The sequence below is a fragment of the Nuphar pumila genome, chromosome 10, assembly GCF_984573655.1.
Source record: "Nuphar pumila chromosome 10, dmNupPumi1.hap1.1, whole genome shotgun sequence".
NCBI lineage: Eukaryota > Viridiplantae > Streptophyta > Magnoliopsida > Nymphaeales > Nymphaeaceae > Nuphar > Nuphar pumila.
The window spans coordinates 29369177-29386430 of record NC_143258.1 but is presented as its reverse complement, the minus strand read 5'-3'; positions in this window follow the sequence as shown (position 1 = coordinate 29386430).

The window sequence follows — 17254 nt, the reverse complement described above, 5'->3', positions numbered from 1 at the left end:
CCACTAAGCTCAGCCATGAGCCGGCTTAGTAGCAAAGATGGGGCATCTGTAAACACCCCAAATTTTCACTCACCTCCCCAACATTTCCACCAAGCATCAACATCCAGCCTCTGAAATCGCTGGAGGACAAAATGGTCATTTTCTGAGCCCGGACCTTGAAAAAGTCCAAATTTCATCTGAAACTCTCAAAATCTCTCCAATTTTAACTCAGATGTTCAAAATTTTACTCCTGACAGGAGACAGACATCTCCAAGTCTTGATTTAAGATTGCATTTCATAAGACATGACATTGCATATCATTGCATGAGCATTTCAAATCACTGCACTGCACAACATGTCATTTCGAGGTCCAGAACTCTTGATTTCAAAATTTTCAATCCAGATTAGAATTTCAACTCTTTTCACAATTGATTTCAAAACCCTGGGTCTTCAAAATTATCATTTTTTCCCATTTTACCCCCAGGACTCTGAATTTCAAAATATTTCCTCAGGAAAACAATCTGGATAGTTTTCAATATGGATTTCAGCCACTTCATCTCATATTTTGCCATTTTGTCAACAATTTCAAATATCTCCTTTTTACAAAATCGCCCCACAAGGGCCAACTCTTTCCAAAATTTTTTATTTTACCAATTATTCCAGATTTTATGAAAATTCCAAAAAGAAGTTGTTGTTTTATCCTTATTTCAGTAAAGAAGCAATGTGGGACCCACACTGAGGTGGTGTCACACAAGCTTTCTTTTGAAAAATTTGAATTTTGAAAAAACCCAAAAATATAGGAGCCTTGTCCCCTGGATTGGTGCCACTTGTCTTTTCTCTCTCCTGTCATCTACATGCCAAGTGTCAGTGTGGGGCTACCCTAAGAAGCCGCCACATGTCATCCCATTTATCTACCATGTGTCACCCTATCCATCATGCGCCATGTGTCATTCCAAGACCACTAGGAAATGCCAAGTGTCATAGGCTGTCTAGAAAAGTGGAGCTTGTCTCCTCTGAGGTGGCGCCACTTGAAGTGTGTCTCCTGCAGGGGACACGTGTCAACCTCTTACTCCTTCTAGAAAAGTAGTCTGACACATGTCTCTCCCTACTTTTCTCAGAAAAGTAGGAGACACGTGTCACTCCTAGATTCCTCCAGGAAAAGTAAGCTTGTCTCCTCTGAGGTGGTGCCATCTGGAGTGTGTCTCCTGCAGAGGACACGTGGCAAGCTCTCATTTCCTCAGAAAAAGCAACTGCCATGTGTCGTTCTCTGCTTTCTTCAGAAAAACTAGAATTCAAAAGTTCAAATCTCCTCATAGGTGGCGCAAATCCTGAACTTCTACCTTTTTCATGTTGTCTGAGATGACGCCACATGGCCTGGCCCACCTTCTCTCCCCTCTGCCACGTGTCATTCTCTGCTTCTTTCAGAAAAAGTAACAGACACATGTCTTCTCCCTACTTTTCTTAGAAAAGTAGGAGACACATGTCACTCCTGGCTTTCTTCAGAAAAAGCAAACCATTCAAAATTCAAACAAGGCCTAGGTGGCGCAAATCCTGAGCTCTGATTTTTCCAGATGGCCTATGAGGGCGCCACATGTCCCTTGCCTATCCCTCCTGCCACATGGCATTGTAGGAGCCACCCTGAGGTGGCGCCACATGTCCATCCTCCATTCCTCCAGGGCCAACCTCCATTTGAAATTCGAATTCTCCTTTGAGGTGGCGCCATCTGAAGAACCACACCAGCAGGCCGACACTTGGAACCATCCTGGACTGCCACATGTCCAGATCTCCTTTCACCAGAAAAAGCAAAATTCAAATTCCTCTGAGGTGGCGCCTTCTGAGCCCACTGCTCTGTCCTTCTGACATGTGTCCAACACCTTTTGAGGTGGCGCCATTCCAGGATTCCACTTGGCTCCATTTTTTGATTTTTATTTTAATTTTAATAAAGGTAGCCCACCATGAGGTGGCGCCACCTGAGGACTCCCTACAAAAAGTGAATTTGAAATTCAAACTCCAAGAGAGCACCCTCTGAGGTGGCGCCTTCTGGGAGTTCTCTGCAGAGAGAATCAAGCAAACTTTTGAAAAATTCCAAATTCCCCCTGCTGAGGTGTCTCACCCACAAAATTTCCATTTTTTTTATTTTTCTCAAAAATCAAAATAGCACCATGAGGTGGCGCCACCTGAGGGCTCCCTACAAAAGCCAAATTCGAATTTCAAACCCCCAGATAGCACCCCCTGAGATGGCGCCACATGGAGGGCTCAGATTGAGCCTGTTTGAATTTCAAATTTCTTCAGAAAATTTATAAAAACAAGGCTCCACGCCCAGGGGGAGAAGAGCATTTTTTTTTGGAGACCATTTTTGTGAACTGGAGAATTCGACCTAGCCTTCCTAACATTTGATTTTGAACCTTGGAAATCGTGCCCCCTTTGGCTCATTGGAGAAGGTGGAGTAAAGCTCGTGCAGTGGCCAATTCGATTCAAGCGGAGGTCAATTTGGGTGAACCATCCGAAGCCCGGAGCGAAGGACGATGGAAGCTCGTGATAGCCGCCCCTTTTAAGAGCTTCTACGCTGCGTAACAAAGCAAGGTGCACTTCTTTTCCCCTTGATTTGATGCCATAATTCGAATCGGGAGTCGTTTGAAGAAAGAGCTCATCCGAGGGATGGATTGAGCTATTCTCATAAAACGACATATATAAAAATGTTTCATTATGCTTCCTTGATGATTTTTAACATGCATGTAGTTAGCTAGATTTAATTTGCATTTTATTTCATTCATTTAGCATATTTCATGAATTAATTAGGATTAATTTAGCATTTATTTCAATTCTGCTTATTTTCAGTAGGTCTCTGTTTTTGCCAGTCAGTCCACACGTCATTTCATGCATTTATTTTTTATTAAAAATCCCAAAAACATCACGGAATGCGCCCTTAGTTGTCCCTGAAATTTTGCCAAAAATTCGGAGGCATTTGAATTTGTTTACTGCGGTAAACATTCAAAATAGCAAGTCGGGTTTTGTTACCCGGGATGCGTTTTGAAAATCATCTGCCGACTTGGAAAATCGAGATATCTCTCATGGGAGATCCGATTTTCGATCCGAAAGATGTTATGAACTTGGGAGAATGTCTAGTTTTTAATATGATTGTTTCAGATTTTTATGATTTTTTTTAATGTCTGACAAAAATCCGAGAGTTTGGGACACGTGTCAGAGCCTAATTTGGGCCTCTGAGATCTTGGGTCGACTTAGGGCTATGGTTTCTCTTTGTGTGTTGCTCCAAATCCAAAACCGTAAAAAGTGAAAGTTGTGTCCGAGATGTCCTCTGTTTGCATCTGAAAGCCTGTGATTTTTAGAACAGTGTTGATACCTGCTTCGGATTTTTTTTGTCAGTCTCCTGTTTTGCTACATTTGTCTGTTCTATTAGTTTAGGCAAGAATAGTTATATTTTTATCCATGTTTCTGTTGATCAAATGCCAAAGTCATGAACATAAAAGTTGTTTAGGTAGGTGTCGTTCATAGCTCTGATTAATTTCATAAATTTCCATGGCTGTTTTATATTTTGTTTGGCATTTTACATCCGATTAGGGTGATTTTTACCTCTGTCAGAACTAAATCTCTGTTATTAAACTCACCATGGCTCAAATCCCGAGGCTGTAAAAACCAAAAATGTTCCATTTCGGGTCTTTTAGCAGTCTGAAAAATATCAGAAGTTTTCATGGTGTAAATCTTGCATTATCATGTTAAGCATTGCATTTGGTTCGGATCCATAGGCAAAATCCACCATTTTAGGACTTTCTTTGAATTGTAGCATTTAAATCATATCATTTCATGATTTTTAGCATTTTAGGCTGTTTATCAGAGTAAGTAGATGCTTCATACCGAATTTGGTGCAATTTGGAATCCATTTGAGGTTCGAATTAGTCATAATACCAAAACAGGGTCCCGTAGGACCCGGATCCAAGTGAAAAACAAGCGAAATTCGTTATTTTGGATAAATTGCAAAAATTCTGATTTTACAGTCCTAATGTGTTTAGAAGCATGTCATCATGTCCCTTACTGCATTTTATCATCATTGGATTCAATTTGAATTTTGAAATCTCAATTTTACCTAGTTTTCCTTAAAAAAACCCTGATTTTAAATATGTAACTTTAATTTTAGGGGTATTTTGGTCATTTTAACCTCAATTCCGAATTTCAAATTGTTTTCTACTGAATTTATAGCATTTTCATCTTTTCAAAATATCAAGGAAGCATGAGAATAGGGTTTATATCCAATTAAATCCAATAATTTCATAATATTATTGGAAAATCTTGGAGAAACCCACATAGTTGAGCTAACTTTATTTCAAGCTTGGCAGGGACATTCCAAAGAAGGAGCTGAAGTCTGCAAATTTCTTTTATTTCCTTTATTTAGTGATGTAATGATGTAAATTTTGGAATAATAGAGTTAATTTTCTGCTTAGACTAGGATGCATATCATATAGTTTGAATTTATGCAATATCCTGTTTCTATGATTCATGCATTTTATTTCAAAAGCACTATGGATGTTCACAAATGGCACGTGCACCAACTCTTAGGGAGTTGATGGACTCGGTGGGATCCATATTTACGGCCCTAGTCGGAATATGGACGAGACCCAGATCCATCATCTTTCTACTAGTCACATAGAGCCTACACTCTTAGGCTATCTTAAAATGCACATCATATTTCCAAAGTTTTCAAAATCATGTGCATCAAATCAACTAAATTCTGAACATATTCATGGCCACAGTCAGGATATGTGAAGGATTTATCTTGACTTAATGCATATTTTTCCAACAAATCTCTTATAAAATCTTTTCAAAGTGCATTCATTCACTCATGTCATTTGCATCATAAAATCATTGATTTTCTCAAGATTTTCTCAATAAAACTTCATTCTCAAGAAATCGATTTCTTAAGAAACTCTAAGGATTTTTCAAAATCGGTTTTCCAAAGACAAGTTTTTCCACAGTTTTCCCTGGAAAATGATATTTTCTTAAGAGATTCAAAAGAGTTTTCCAATCTTTCTCCAAGATCCAAAATCGATTTCCAAGTATTTCAAAAGGTAAAATTCCCAGGATTTCGATTTCCCAAGTGTTGAATTTCCTTTCCCAATGAGTTTTCCTATAAATCTTCCATCATTTTCCTAAGAAAACTCTCAAAGTCCGAGTTTTCCTAAGAAGTGTTTCCCTTTTCTAAAGGTTCATCTTTTCTCAAGAATCACTTCCATTTTCCCAGGATTTTCAACCATTCATAATTTTCCCAAGTCTTTATGAACTTTTCTGAGATTTCAAATTTTTTTCATCTGAGTTTCCTGAGAAATTGACTTTCAGCTTTTTCCTGAGAGAATCTTTTCAACTCCAAATATTTTCCAAGCATACATCATGTTTTCCCAAGCTGCATTTTCCAAAATCTCACAGCACATGCCTGAATTCTCTGTGCATTTAGGATAGAACATAACTTTGATAATTTCGCTAAGTCAAGCATAATTTTGGTCCTTGGTTCAATTACCCCTGTTAAAGGCGGCAGGAACGGTCGAACCTCGTACCGACAGGTCGAGCCCCATCCCATGGATTTTCCCGCAATTTTCAAAACGGAGGCGAGTATTTCAAAACAATTTCCAAAATCCGGTCAAGTTTGAAGCGCGAAAGCGTTTCCTCTTTCTCTCTTTCGCAAGGAAGGGAAGACAGGGGAAAAATTTCGCGACGATAACATCTCTGCACGCATCGACCATCGCACTGTAAGTATGCTTTGCCCAGTAGAATTATGTTTTTATTGCCTAGTTACTTCTCCTGCATGTTTAGATTAAATTCTATGATATTGCGGGTGTCGTCCGATGCGAGACACAATTTCATGTTTAGGCCTTGTATTTTTGGCTTAAGGTACCAAATGTCGGAACCAAGGAGTTCATTTACGCTTGTGGATATATTTCCCAAGCTTGTTCGAGTCGACTCCTGTGAGAGTTGAAGTTCTTGACTGAGACCTAGGGAACTACTTGCGTAGTTCGCCCTTTTCGTTCCACATTGTGTTGATAGAGACGATTGAAGAATCATAACGATAATCGAACTTTTATCCTCATCGTGTTGAAGACGATGTGGTTTCGATAAGAATCGTCGTGTGAGGCTCTAAGTGAGTGTTTTCCCTCTTTTCCAACTTGTTGGAATTGTTCGTGACCCTGTCTTTGACGAAGGGTATCTTTTCGGATATGACCTTTTGGACAGAAGGCTAAAGCCTTGTCTGTGCTAGTTGAGCCTCTGTGTATCCCGTTGGAGGATGCTATCGATCCCCAGTCGTTCTTGGTGATGAGAACGTAAGTGATGTTTTGCCTGTAGCATGTTGCATTTGTGTTGTCGGTGATGGCATTTGACTCCTGAGAGGGTCGTTGTTGGGGATAGCATAACACCAATCTTCGGGGTGTTGTCGCTCTTGAGAGAGCGTTGTGGGGATTTTTGTTTTCCCAACTACTGTCGGGCGGATTGTGGTGAGTTGGCTCAAATGGTAATTCCAGGTAGTGCCAATGATGTCGTTGGAGGGGTAACTCTTCAGCGATGCCGTTAGAGTGGTGATTCTCTAACGATGCCATTAGGGTGATGATGCTCTAATGATACTGCTGGAGTGGTGATTCTCCAGTAATGCCGTCAGGGTGGTGATTCTCTGACGATGCCATTAGGGTGATGATTCCTTAATGATGTTGTTGAAGTGATGATTCTTCAATAATGTCGTTAGAGTGGTGATTCTCTAACAATGTCGTCAGGGTGGTGATTTTCTGACGTTGCCATTAGGGTGGTGATGCTCTAATGATGCTGCTAGGGTGGTGATTCTTTGATGATGCCATTGGGGTGGTGATTCTCTAATGATGCTACTGGGGTGGTGATTCTCCAGTAATGCCGCTAGGGTGGTGATTCTCTAGCGATGCCATTAGAGTGGTGATTCTCTAATGAAGGTCATTGGAGTGGTGATTCTTCAGTGACACCGTTGGAGTGGTGATTCTCTGACGATGCCATCAGGGTGGTGATTCTCTAATGATGCCGTTAGAGTGGTGATTCTCTAACGGTGTCATTAGGGTGGTGATTCCCTAATGATGTTGTTGAAGTGATGATTCTTCAACAATGTCGTTAGAGTGGTGATTCTCTAACGATGCCATCAGGGTGGTGATTCTCTGACGATGTCATTAGGGTGGTGATACTCTAATGATGCTGCTGGGGTGGTGATTCTTCAATAATACCGTTAGGGTGGTGATTCTCTGATGATGCCATTGGGGTGATGATTCCCTAATGATGCTACTGGGGTGGTGATTCTCCAGTAATGCCGCTAGGGTGGTGATTCTCTAGTGATGCCATTAGAGTGGTGATTCTCTAATGAAGGTCATTGAAGTGGTGATTCTCCAGTGATACCGTTGGAGTGGTGATTCTCTAGTGATGTCATTAGAGTGATGATTCTCTAATGAAGGTCATTGGAGTGGTGATTCTCCAGTGATACCGTTGGAGTGGTGATTCTCTGACGATGCCATCAGGGTGGTGATTCTCTGATGATGCCGTTAGAGTGGTGATTCTTTAAGGATGCCATTAGGATGGTGATTTCCTAATGATGTTGTTGAGGTGGTGATTCTTCAACAATGCCGTTAGAGTGACTATTCTCTAGCGATGCCGTCAGGGTGGTGATTCTCTGACGATGCCATTAGGGTGGTGATTCTCTAATGATGCTACTGGAGTGATGATTCTTCAGTAATGCCATCAGGGTGGTGATTCTCTGATGATGTCGTTAGAGTGGTGATTCTCTAACGATGCCATTAGGGTGGTGATTCTCTAATGATGCTACTGGAGTGGTGATTCTTTAGTAATGCCATCAGAGTGGTGATTCTCTGATGATGTCGTTAGAGTGGTGATTCTCTAATGATGCCGCTAGGGTGGTGATTCCCTAACGATGTCATATGATTAATGATTCTCTTTGTTTTGTTGTGGTGATTCTCTAACATTAGTCGTCTAGAATGGTGACTTTCTAGCGATAGCGGCCTTGTATGGTGTCGCTTGAGGTTGTTCGTGGAACGTGTTTATATGTTGTCTTGATGCATGATTTAGTTATGGTGTACTTTGCTTGAATTATGTGTAGTGCACCTGATGATTTTTGAATGATTGCTGCGATTGTCGTTTAAGCGAGCATGGTTGTCAGACCTATCGATTAATTTTTATGTCTTTTTGTCATGATAGATAACTTGGAAGACCAGATGCAATGATATTATGGGCACTGTGAGCAACCTTGTGGAGGTTGTGCAACAACAAGTGGTTGCGATGCAACAAATGGGTGTGAATCTTCAGTCTGTAGCCCAAGGTGGGCAGAACATAAGTACAGTTACCTATAAGCGTTTCAAGGAATTGGATCCTTCTGCTTTTGAGGGTAAGACGGACCCTGAAGTTGCTGAGTCATGGATACAGGAGATAGAACGTATTTTTCGCGTTTTGGGTGTCCCAGAGGAACAGAAAGTGAACTTTGGTACTTATCATTTGAAAGACCATGCTGAGAAGTGGTGGGACATGATCTCTTCGATTAAATTCAAAGACACAAATGTTACGTGGGATGAATTTGTCGAAGTTTTTAACTCGACGTATTTTCCTAAGCATGAACGAAGTAAGAAGATGCAAGAATTCCTAGATCTGCAACAGGGGATGATGACCCTGTCTGACTATATTAAGAAGTTTCGTTGTTTAGAACAATATTGTCCAAATGTTTATGTTGCGGAGAAAGAACGAGCAATGAAGTTCGCTCGTGGTTTGAGGCCTACCCTGAAAACCAAAGTGTTCACTAGCAGGCCAAAGTCGCTCGAAGTGGTTATTGAGGTAGCTACTCTATTGGATGAAGACCAAGCTGAACAACAGACTCAGGTTTTTGCGATTATGAGTGAGAAGAATCCTAGTAGGAAGGAGTCCTCGCCACCTACTAGAGAGCATCAGAACCACCAGGAAAGGCAATCCCAACGATTGAATGTCCAGCGGAAGTGTCGACGATGCAACGAATATCATGCTTTTGGAGCTTGTCCTCACTACGATGGCAAGTGTTTCAAGTGTGGACAACCAGGGCATATTGCCAAGTTTTGTCCGAGGAAGTCTACTAGAGACTTAGTTGTTGCTGATTAGGCACCGTCAGATGTGATCTGACCATTTTTTGCCGTTGTTTGATGTTTTGTGATTTCGCGGATGAAATCTTTTTTAAGGAGGGTAGGATGTAAGACCCGCAAAATTTTCTAAAGAATTTACTGTTTTCATAGAGTTAAGGTGTATACCTTCGTATGTTTATGAGGTTGTGGCGCGAAATTAGATATAATTTGATTATGCTTTGTGTTTCAGTTCATTATGTGCGCGACCCGAAATCGCGTAAGTACAGTATATGAGTAAGAAAAGCTCAATTCTGGATGAATTAACTTCTGAAAATTTAAGGATAAGTTCATAATATATGTATTTAGTTTGTCCCCGAATTTAGGACCTATACGACGGAAAACCTCTGTCAGTGCATGTGAATTACGAGAATTGCTTAACGATAGTACGCAAGTCGTAACGAGTGTATTTCTCGCAAACGAAGAGAAATTTCTTAAAGAAGCTTTGAACATTTCATGTCAATTAAGATTGTGAAAATGAGTATATTTTATGATGAATTCAAATTTTATTTTAAAATCATTAAATGAGCATTTCCTTTTATATTGTTGCATTAGCATTTTTGGATCTGGAGTTGGCCCAGATCCACGGATGACCCAGCCCTTTATGCGCCCCTATGGTTGGACGTTTGTGGCTATGAGGACCAGTTGGTCAATGGTTGACCAGCTGGGCGGTGGCAGGGGTGTAATAACCCCAACTTCCTTTTGAATCCCAGCCATGGGTTGGCCAAGTGGGCGACAACCCATGGCAATTTTGAAAAGTTTTTAGTGCAGCCAGAAGGCTGCACATGCACTGGTTGTAGGGGGCGGCAACCCTAGGACATTCCTTGTAAATTTCAAAGGTCTTAATGGCATTTTAAAAACTTTAAGGAATGACATGTTTGAAAGATTTTTCAAAGATTTCAAAAAGAAGATTTTTATTGGCATTTTGGGTGGCTATGGGGGGGGGGGGGGGGGGGGGGGGCGTAGAGCACTCCAGCTTTCCATCCAATTTGGGTTAATCCCAGCCATTCAATCGAGAAGCCCTAGGTACTCATACCTAGGAGAAAGAAGGAAAGCCCAAATGGGCGATTTTCCTTCTCTCTCTTCTCTTCATTCTTTCTCATTCACACTCTCTTGCTCTCCCCTCTCTCCTCCATCTCCCAACCGTGAGAGGCGTGGGTGCTAGGCACCATTCTTGTGGAGGCTCCTCTTCAATATTGAAAGCCTCGTAGGTGAGATTCCCCATTCTCATGACTACCAATATGTTTGTAAAACTGTGAGTTTCCTTTTCACATATCATGTTGTGGGTTTCGATTGAGCAAGTTTCTACGTTTCTTGCATTTTTGTGAAGTTCTATGCTTATACTTCTCTAACAATTTCGCTTTGCACTTTGACTGCCTTAGCCTTCTTCTTTTTTTTACCTCTTTGGGTTTGTGTTCATGATGGCCAAGATTCTGCCCGGTTATGGCAGCAAATCTAGGCTGTTACGAGGGGTTCCTTCGGTTGGCAAGGAGGCCTTAGACCGACCCTATGCTCAGCAGCCATACCCAGTCGGGTCGACCCTCTTGGGTTCGGGTGCAGCTGGCCTGGGGAGGGCAGGTCGAGCCATGGTGGATCGCACCATTGTTTTTCTTCTTTTTATCTTACTTCATTTCTGTTTTGTCTGGCCATGGTTTATTTTCTTGCCCGTAGGGACTAGTCCAGACTGCTGGACATGTCCAGCAGTAGGTATCTCCAGACCGACCACCAGACTGGGCGTTTTCCTTTCTTCTTTTGTGGTCTGGAACGACCCACGACCGAGCCTCACGGTGGGGTTTGTGGGATTCGGTCATCTTTGACCTGACATGGTCTAGACCGAATATGGTCCAAACCTGTCAAAGGCCCCGTTCTGAGCTAAGTTCGGTTGGGGGCGTCAAGACCTTCACGCCTTAGTTGTTCTTTTTGGGGATTCATGGACCTGTTGCAACTAGTGTGGCCGATAGGCTGTAGCCGGGTGCAGGCTGGTAGGCCTGCACCCCTCTGTTTGGTGGTGCAGGTTTAAGCACGCCCATTTATGGGTCTGGAGCAGTCGACCCAGACCTGGGCTGTTTTTGGTGGCTGAGCCACACTCGGTCTAGACGCCCAGTCTAGACCTCGCTCTTGTGTGAACCAGCCCGACGTGGGTCTGGACTAGTCAGTTCAGACCTGGGCTGTCCTTCATTGCCGAGACCTACTCCCGTGGTCTTTCCCTGGACCAGACCTACTCGGTCCAGGTGGATCGGCCCTTGCAACAGGGTCATGTTGGCGCAGTTACAACATAGCCTGCTGTCTCCCTTTTTGGTTCAGCAGTGCTGCCCAAATTGGGCCCTGCTGTGTGCATGTGGTGTCCTATGGCACCGGGTGGCAGGTAGTTAGTGGGTCTGTTTTGGACAGACACCCACCCAGCAGCTGGAATTTTTCTCCCATTCGTCGCGCTTTTAGGTTTGTTAGCGAGCCTCCAGGCAGCAGCCTTTGGGCTGCATGTGAGCTTACGACACGGGTTCCAATTTCCCCGACAATTTCATAGAATTCGACTCATCGCGTCGTGGACGAAGAGTGCACGTTGTCCAAAGCTAACTTACACAAATATGGTTATGTATGCATAAAGAAATGATAAAACCATCGATGTGATGTGGTATGGTCTCACACGTATGTGCGTATGTCCGCTTTTGCAATAGAACACAAAGTGCTTGCAAATGACACCTTATCAAATGCCTTTAAGTAAAATATGGTTTTTGCGTAGACCTATGGTGTATGTCAAACGAAATAATGCAATTGTGGCACTTCTCTTGTCTTACGTATTTGGCACCATGGCATGTCACAAATTATTTATTTAAGAGTATCATCACGTGTTAGGTGACGTAGTATCATGAAGAAGATCTTGTGGCATGTACACTGCCACACACCTTAGCACGAAAGCTAGCACACAAATGAATGCAATCACTTGTTCATATTCATGATATTTGGGTGTACGAATCACTTTGGCAATTAAATGTACTTCCCTAAGTACGAAGGGATCTTGAGGCACACATATGGAAAATTTAGTGTTTTGAGACTTATGTGAGAATTGGAACTTCTTGGTGAGTTTTGGTGTGGGTGAAGGCCCCACCTCGCGAGGTGTGCTCGCTTATGTTAGAGATACATGGTTTATATGCTTTTACACATCTCGTGATTCGCTTCTAGAGACGCCTTACCATGGCTAAATGTTTCTAACTGTCTCATCGTGATGCTCAATGATTTGTATCGTCACATTGCTAGTTCTCGTACTTTTTGCACGATGCTCATATATGTCCACTTGTATCTATGCACAGTTCACGATAACTTATCTGTTCTGCATGACATATTCTCTTGTGTTGTTACATTAGTTGATTATGTTCTGTGATGCATATCATGCTATAAATGCTATGAATTGTGTAATGGATGTCGTGGTCATTTTCTCATGTGTTGCCTAATTGCATCAACTTATGTTCTAAAAGCTTGTTATTGCTAGTAGTTATCACTTATTGCTCCATGTGTAGTTTTGTCGCTCTCTTTATATTTGCTTATGTTATACCTGTTCAATTATTGTGAATGAATGAGAATGCTATGTGTTTCATGATAAGTTGTGCTTTCGTTTTCCACATATTGGTATATTGTGTTTTGGTTTGTCTCACCAACTCGCAAGAGTACTAACCCTGTTTTATGGGGATACAAGTGTTTTGCTTCTAGGCGTGTGATGGAGCTCGATGTGCGGCAGAGGACTGAACCCACACTTCTAGAACGTCAAGGATCTTGGCAGAGTTTTTGTAAAGGGAATGGTTGTACTATTTGTAAAATGTGATAAATAAAAGATGTTTCATATCATTGTTGTTTCACCCTGTGATCCGCCCAGAGTTTTTCACTTGTTTTCCCTTTTTGGTGTTTTCGCATTTGCGCAATATTTTAAAAAAAAAATTATCCAAAAACCCAAAGGATTTTCAAAGTCGGAAATTCTGAGGGTGTCACAGAGGTAGGCCTAGGAAGACATGGATAGAGGTGATAGGAAAGGATATGAATGCTTTGAACCTCACCGAGGACATGGCATTGGATAGAAATGATTGGAGGAGAAGGATTCATGTGGAAGACCCAGAATGATTTTCTTTTTTGGTTCATATCGCCGACCCCAATTGTTTTGGGATGAAGGCGTAGTAGTTGTTGTTGTTGTTATATAATCAAGGTATCTATTCATAGTAAATCGACCATGCCAAATACATCTATGGAGTCAATATTGCAAAAAAAAGCACCATAAAACTCAAAATTCCCAATCCCAAATACATCTATGGAGTCTCTCTCTCTCTCTCTCTCTCTCTCTCTCTCTCTCTCTCTCTCTCTCTCTCTCGAGAGAGAGAGAGAGAGAGAGAGAGAGAGAGAGACCTATAATCTAGTTGGAAACTCGTGATGCAAGTCATGTCACATTGACTTAGTATAACCTCATGGGTGTGTTCAACACGGTTGATTTAGTGGAAATCTACCCTTGGACCATTTTTTTTTATGAAAAGTCATGTTTCCTTGAGTTGAAAAAATTCGGTGAATTTACAACCATCAATTTTTACATCCCAAGAAAAAACATGTACGTAGGCCATATTCTAGTAATTCAAAAAGTAGTTCCTACTAAAAAACATGTAGATTGCATCTTTGGCGTCATTTTGACTAAAAAAAAGAAGTTTGCCAAGTCATTTGTACATACAAATGATTGTACTAAACTACAATGGATTGTACCTACAATCTAGTTTGGATCTCAAGATAGTTCGTTTTGGCTCAAGCTAACATTTTAGAAATGTTTGCATGGTCGATTTATTAGGAATTGATCCTCAAATCATGTTTTTTTTATGGAAAACATTTTTTAGTAGAAAATATTTGGTGTGTTTATAACCATTGATTTTGTATCACAAAAAAAAAACTGCATGCACATCAAATTTCTGCAGTTGAAAAACTAATTCTACTAAACAAAGCATGTAAATGACATTTGTCAAGTTAGATTAACAAAAGACAAAAAAATTAAAAGAAGGTTTTGCTAAATTAATTGTACACCAAGGTTGTTAAATGCGATGAGGCGAAGCGAGGCGTTGAGCCTGCGCTTCGCCTCTGAGGCGTACGCCTCAGGTACTGAGGCGTACGCCTCTCACAACTGGAATGGAAGTGAAGCGGTGGGAGGGGAGGCAGTAAGAGAAGGACCACCGCCCAGCTGGTACGGAAGCGAGGGATATGCCGGTCGTCCGGTGGTCGGAGAAGACTGAGCAGCAGCTGCAGCACAGCAACTCCGGTGGTCGGTGGTCACAACTGGTCGGAGGTTGATGAGGGGCGCATCACAGCAACGCCTCAGTACCTTGAGCGTGCGCCTCGCCTCTGAGGCGTACGCTTCAGGTACTGAGGCGTACGCCTCTCACAACACTGTTGTACACACACAGCTGCACACATAGACACGTTGAACCTAATTGTTTTGCAAATAACTAAAGAAAAGTGGCAAAAGGCAATGACTAAGGAGTTGAGCGCACTGGAAAAAATGCACATAAGAGCTAATGAAACTTTTACTTAGAAAAGAATTTAGTAGGATGTAAGTGAATCTACGGAATCAACACCAAGGCATACAAATCAATTGAAGGATATGAAGTTGTTTATGCATAAACATTTACGCCATATGACAACTATAAGAATCCTTCTTACTATAGCTAAATTAAAGTACAGTTGGATGTGAAGAATATTTTCTTAAATAGAGACTTGGACAAGGAGGTGTACTCGGAGCATCTTCAATGGTATTATGATCATGAAGGGATAATACTGGGCAAACATTGTCCCCATATGATCAAATTTCTTAGAATTTTAACAAGAAATGGAAGTGCTTCGAAGCTTTTAGCTTGATTCTTAGAAGCACTGCAGTGTCGAGTTTTTTGTTTCATTATCTAGGCATTGTGTTTTTTGACATTTGATTTTATTTTTTTTAATTTCATATATCATTTTATTATCGTTTGAATGAAATCCAATACATATCAGTAGTCAAAGATAGCATCAATATTTTAAAAATATTATGATATTATTGTGATATAATTGAAAAAATGATAAAAAGACAGTAATTTGAATATATGACAATATTATCGTGATGCTTTTAAAATTTCTTATTATTTTTTTGATAGAACTTATCATTCTTATTATTATTAATATTATTTTATAATTTTTTGCTGGAAATGTAATCTAACCTATATATAGCTAGACTTGCATGGCCATTATCCACAAAATGACAATGGAACCAAACCTAGCGAACGAACATTCTACGCGTGCACTCAATCATCCAACTCTTTGTCAACCATAACACTCAACCAATCATGTGCATTCCAAAGAGTACCAACTTGCAACTTATCATAGAACCCTGCTTTCTCGCATTTTCACGTTGGCAGTTTTTCTCTCTTAATAAATATTTCAACAGTCAATAACTTTGCGAATCTTTTGTCATTTTGGAAACTCAATTATTGGCCTAGCCATGGACCCAAAATATGCGGTTCAACTTATTCCAGACGGTTGGTGATCAATAGGTCTGGGTCCCTAACACAACTAACCAGCCGTTTTGTTTACTTGGGCAATGCTGCCTCCTTTGAAAATGAGACAAGTCATTCAAGACCGATCATATTTTTTGTGGATCCAGTCATTGATCAAGGATCGGTATTTCATCGACCAATTCTTTAGAACAACTCTTTAGCATAGGAACAAATGCCACCTATCTCAATTCAATGCGATAATTTCGATCATTGCCAGTATGCAGTTAAATTTTGTGACTAAAAAATGCTTATATTCCTGAGATTTTTCTCAAGAAAAATTAGCTTTTTGAAAATGTCACGCCATTTTCCATTGCTCGTATTTTCCAAGAATGAGACTTGTGACTATGCTCCCAAGGATCGATAACCACCATACATGGGCTTGGTTATCATTAATCTAAACTAACAATTTGCATACAAAAAACTGTGTGAAAGATAGCTCATTATCCCATCACCCATGTGCAAAGGCCCTAAACATACGCCCAAGAAAGTTGACCTCCTCCTTATATATATATATATATGATTTTGTATGCTTGAATATTTACAAAAATTTTGCGCCATTGATTTTCAAGCCTTAAAAGATCCTTCTTATACATCATAATTGGATCATCTAAGAGTCTGTTTCTATAAAACCAAGCATCTAGATCACACATCCGTACAGTAAAATTTTAGTTAAAAAAAAAACTATAAAAATCTTGGTGCATACCAATTTTACATATTTCGCTATATATATATATATATATATATATATATATATATATATATATATATATATATATATATATATATATATATATATATATATATATATATATATATATATATATTTTCCGTGGGTACTTGAGAGGCAGTTGCCTACCGTTGAAAGGTATGGTGTTTGCTGTAGTTAAAAGCATCAGAGGATTAATTAAATAAAGACACCGACTAAAAGGCAACAAGAAGCCATCTAGTGCAGGACAACATCCTCTCTAACCTTTTTAAGGGGATGCCATGTTCAACAAGCGCATTTCATGAGAAAAATACATTATAAAAAATTGTTGACTTTGGGCATTGCAATAAACAAAGTGTGGATGTTTTGCAAACCAAGGTGTGGACAGAACTGTACCCTCTCTCGTACTAATCATACTGGCACATGCACTTGTGAGAGTTGTCCACATGACATGCACCTGATTACAAGGGAATCCCTCTAGCTAGAGTCCGGATCGGGTGCAATCACATGGCACAAAATTTGTGCATTAAGCAATTGATCGCCCTCTATCTGGCTTAGGGCCCCATAACTGACAGGCCCTGTCCCCAAGATGGAGGGTGATCCGGTGCTTAATGCACAAATATTTGTGCAATCATATTGCACCTGATCTTTTCACCTCTAGCTCCCCGTTGAGAGAAGCAGCAGCGCTAAAGATGAATGTACTAATTCAAAGTTTGTATATGACAATAGCATTAGTTCATATATATATATATATATACTTAGGGCACTTCAGCTATTTGGAGTATATTTAGAAATATTTGGCCACGTTGAGTGTTCTTCCAATAATTTCCTGTTCTTGACTTGGATTAAAAAAATACAAA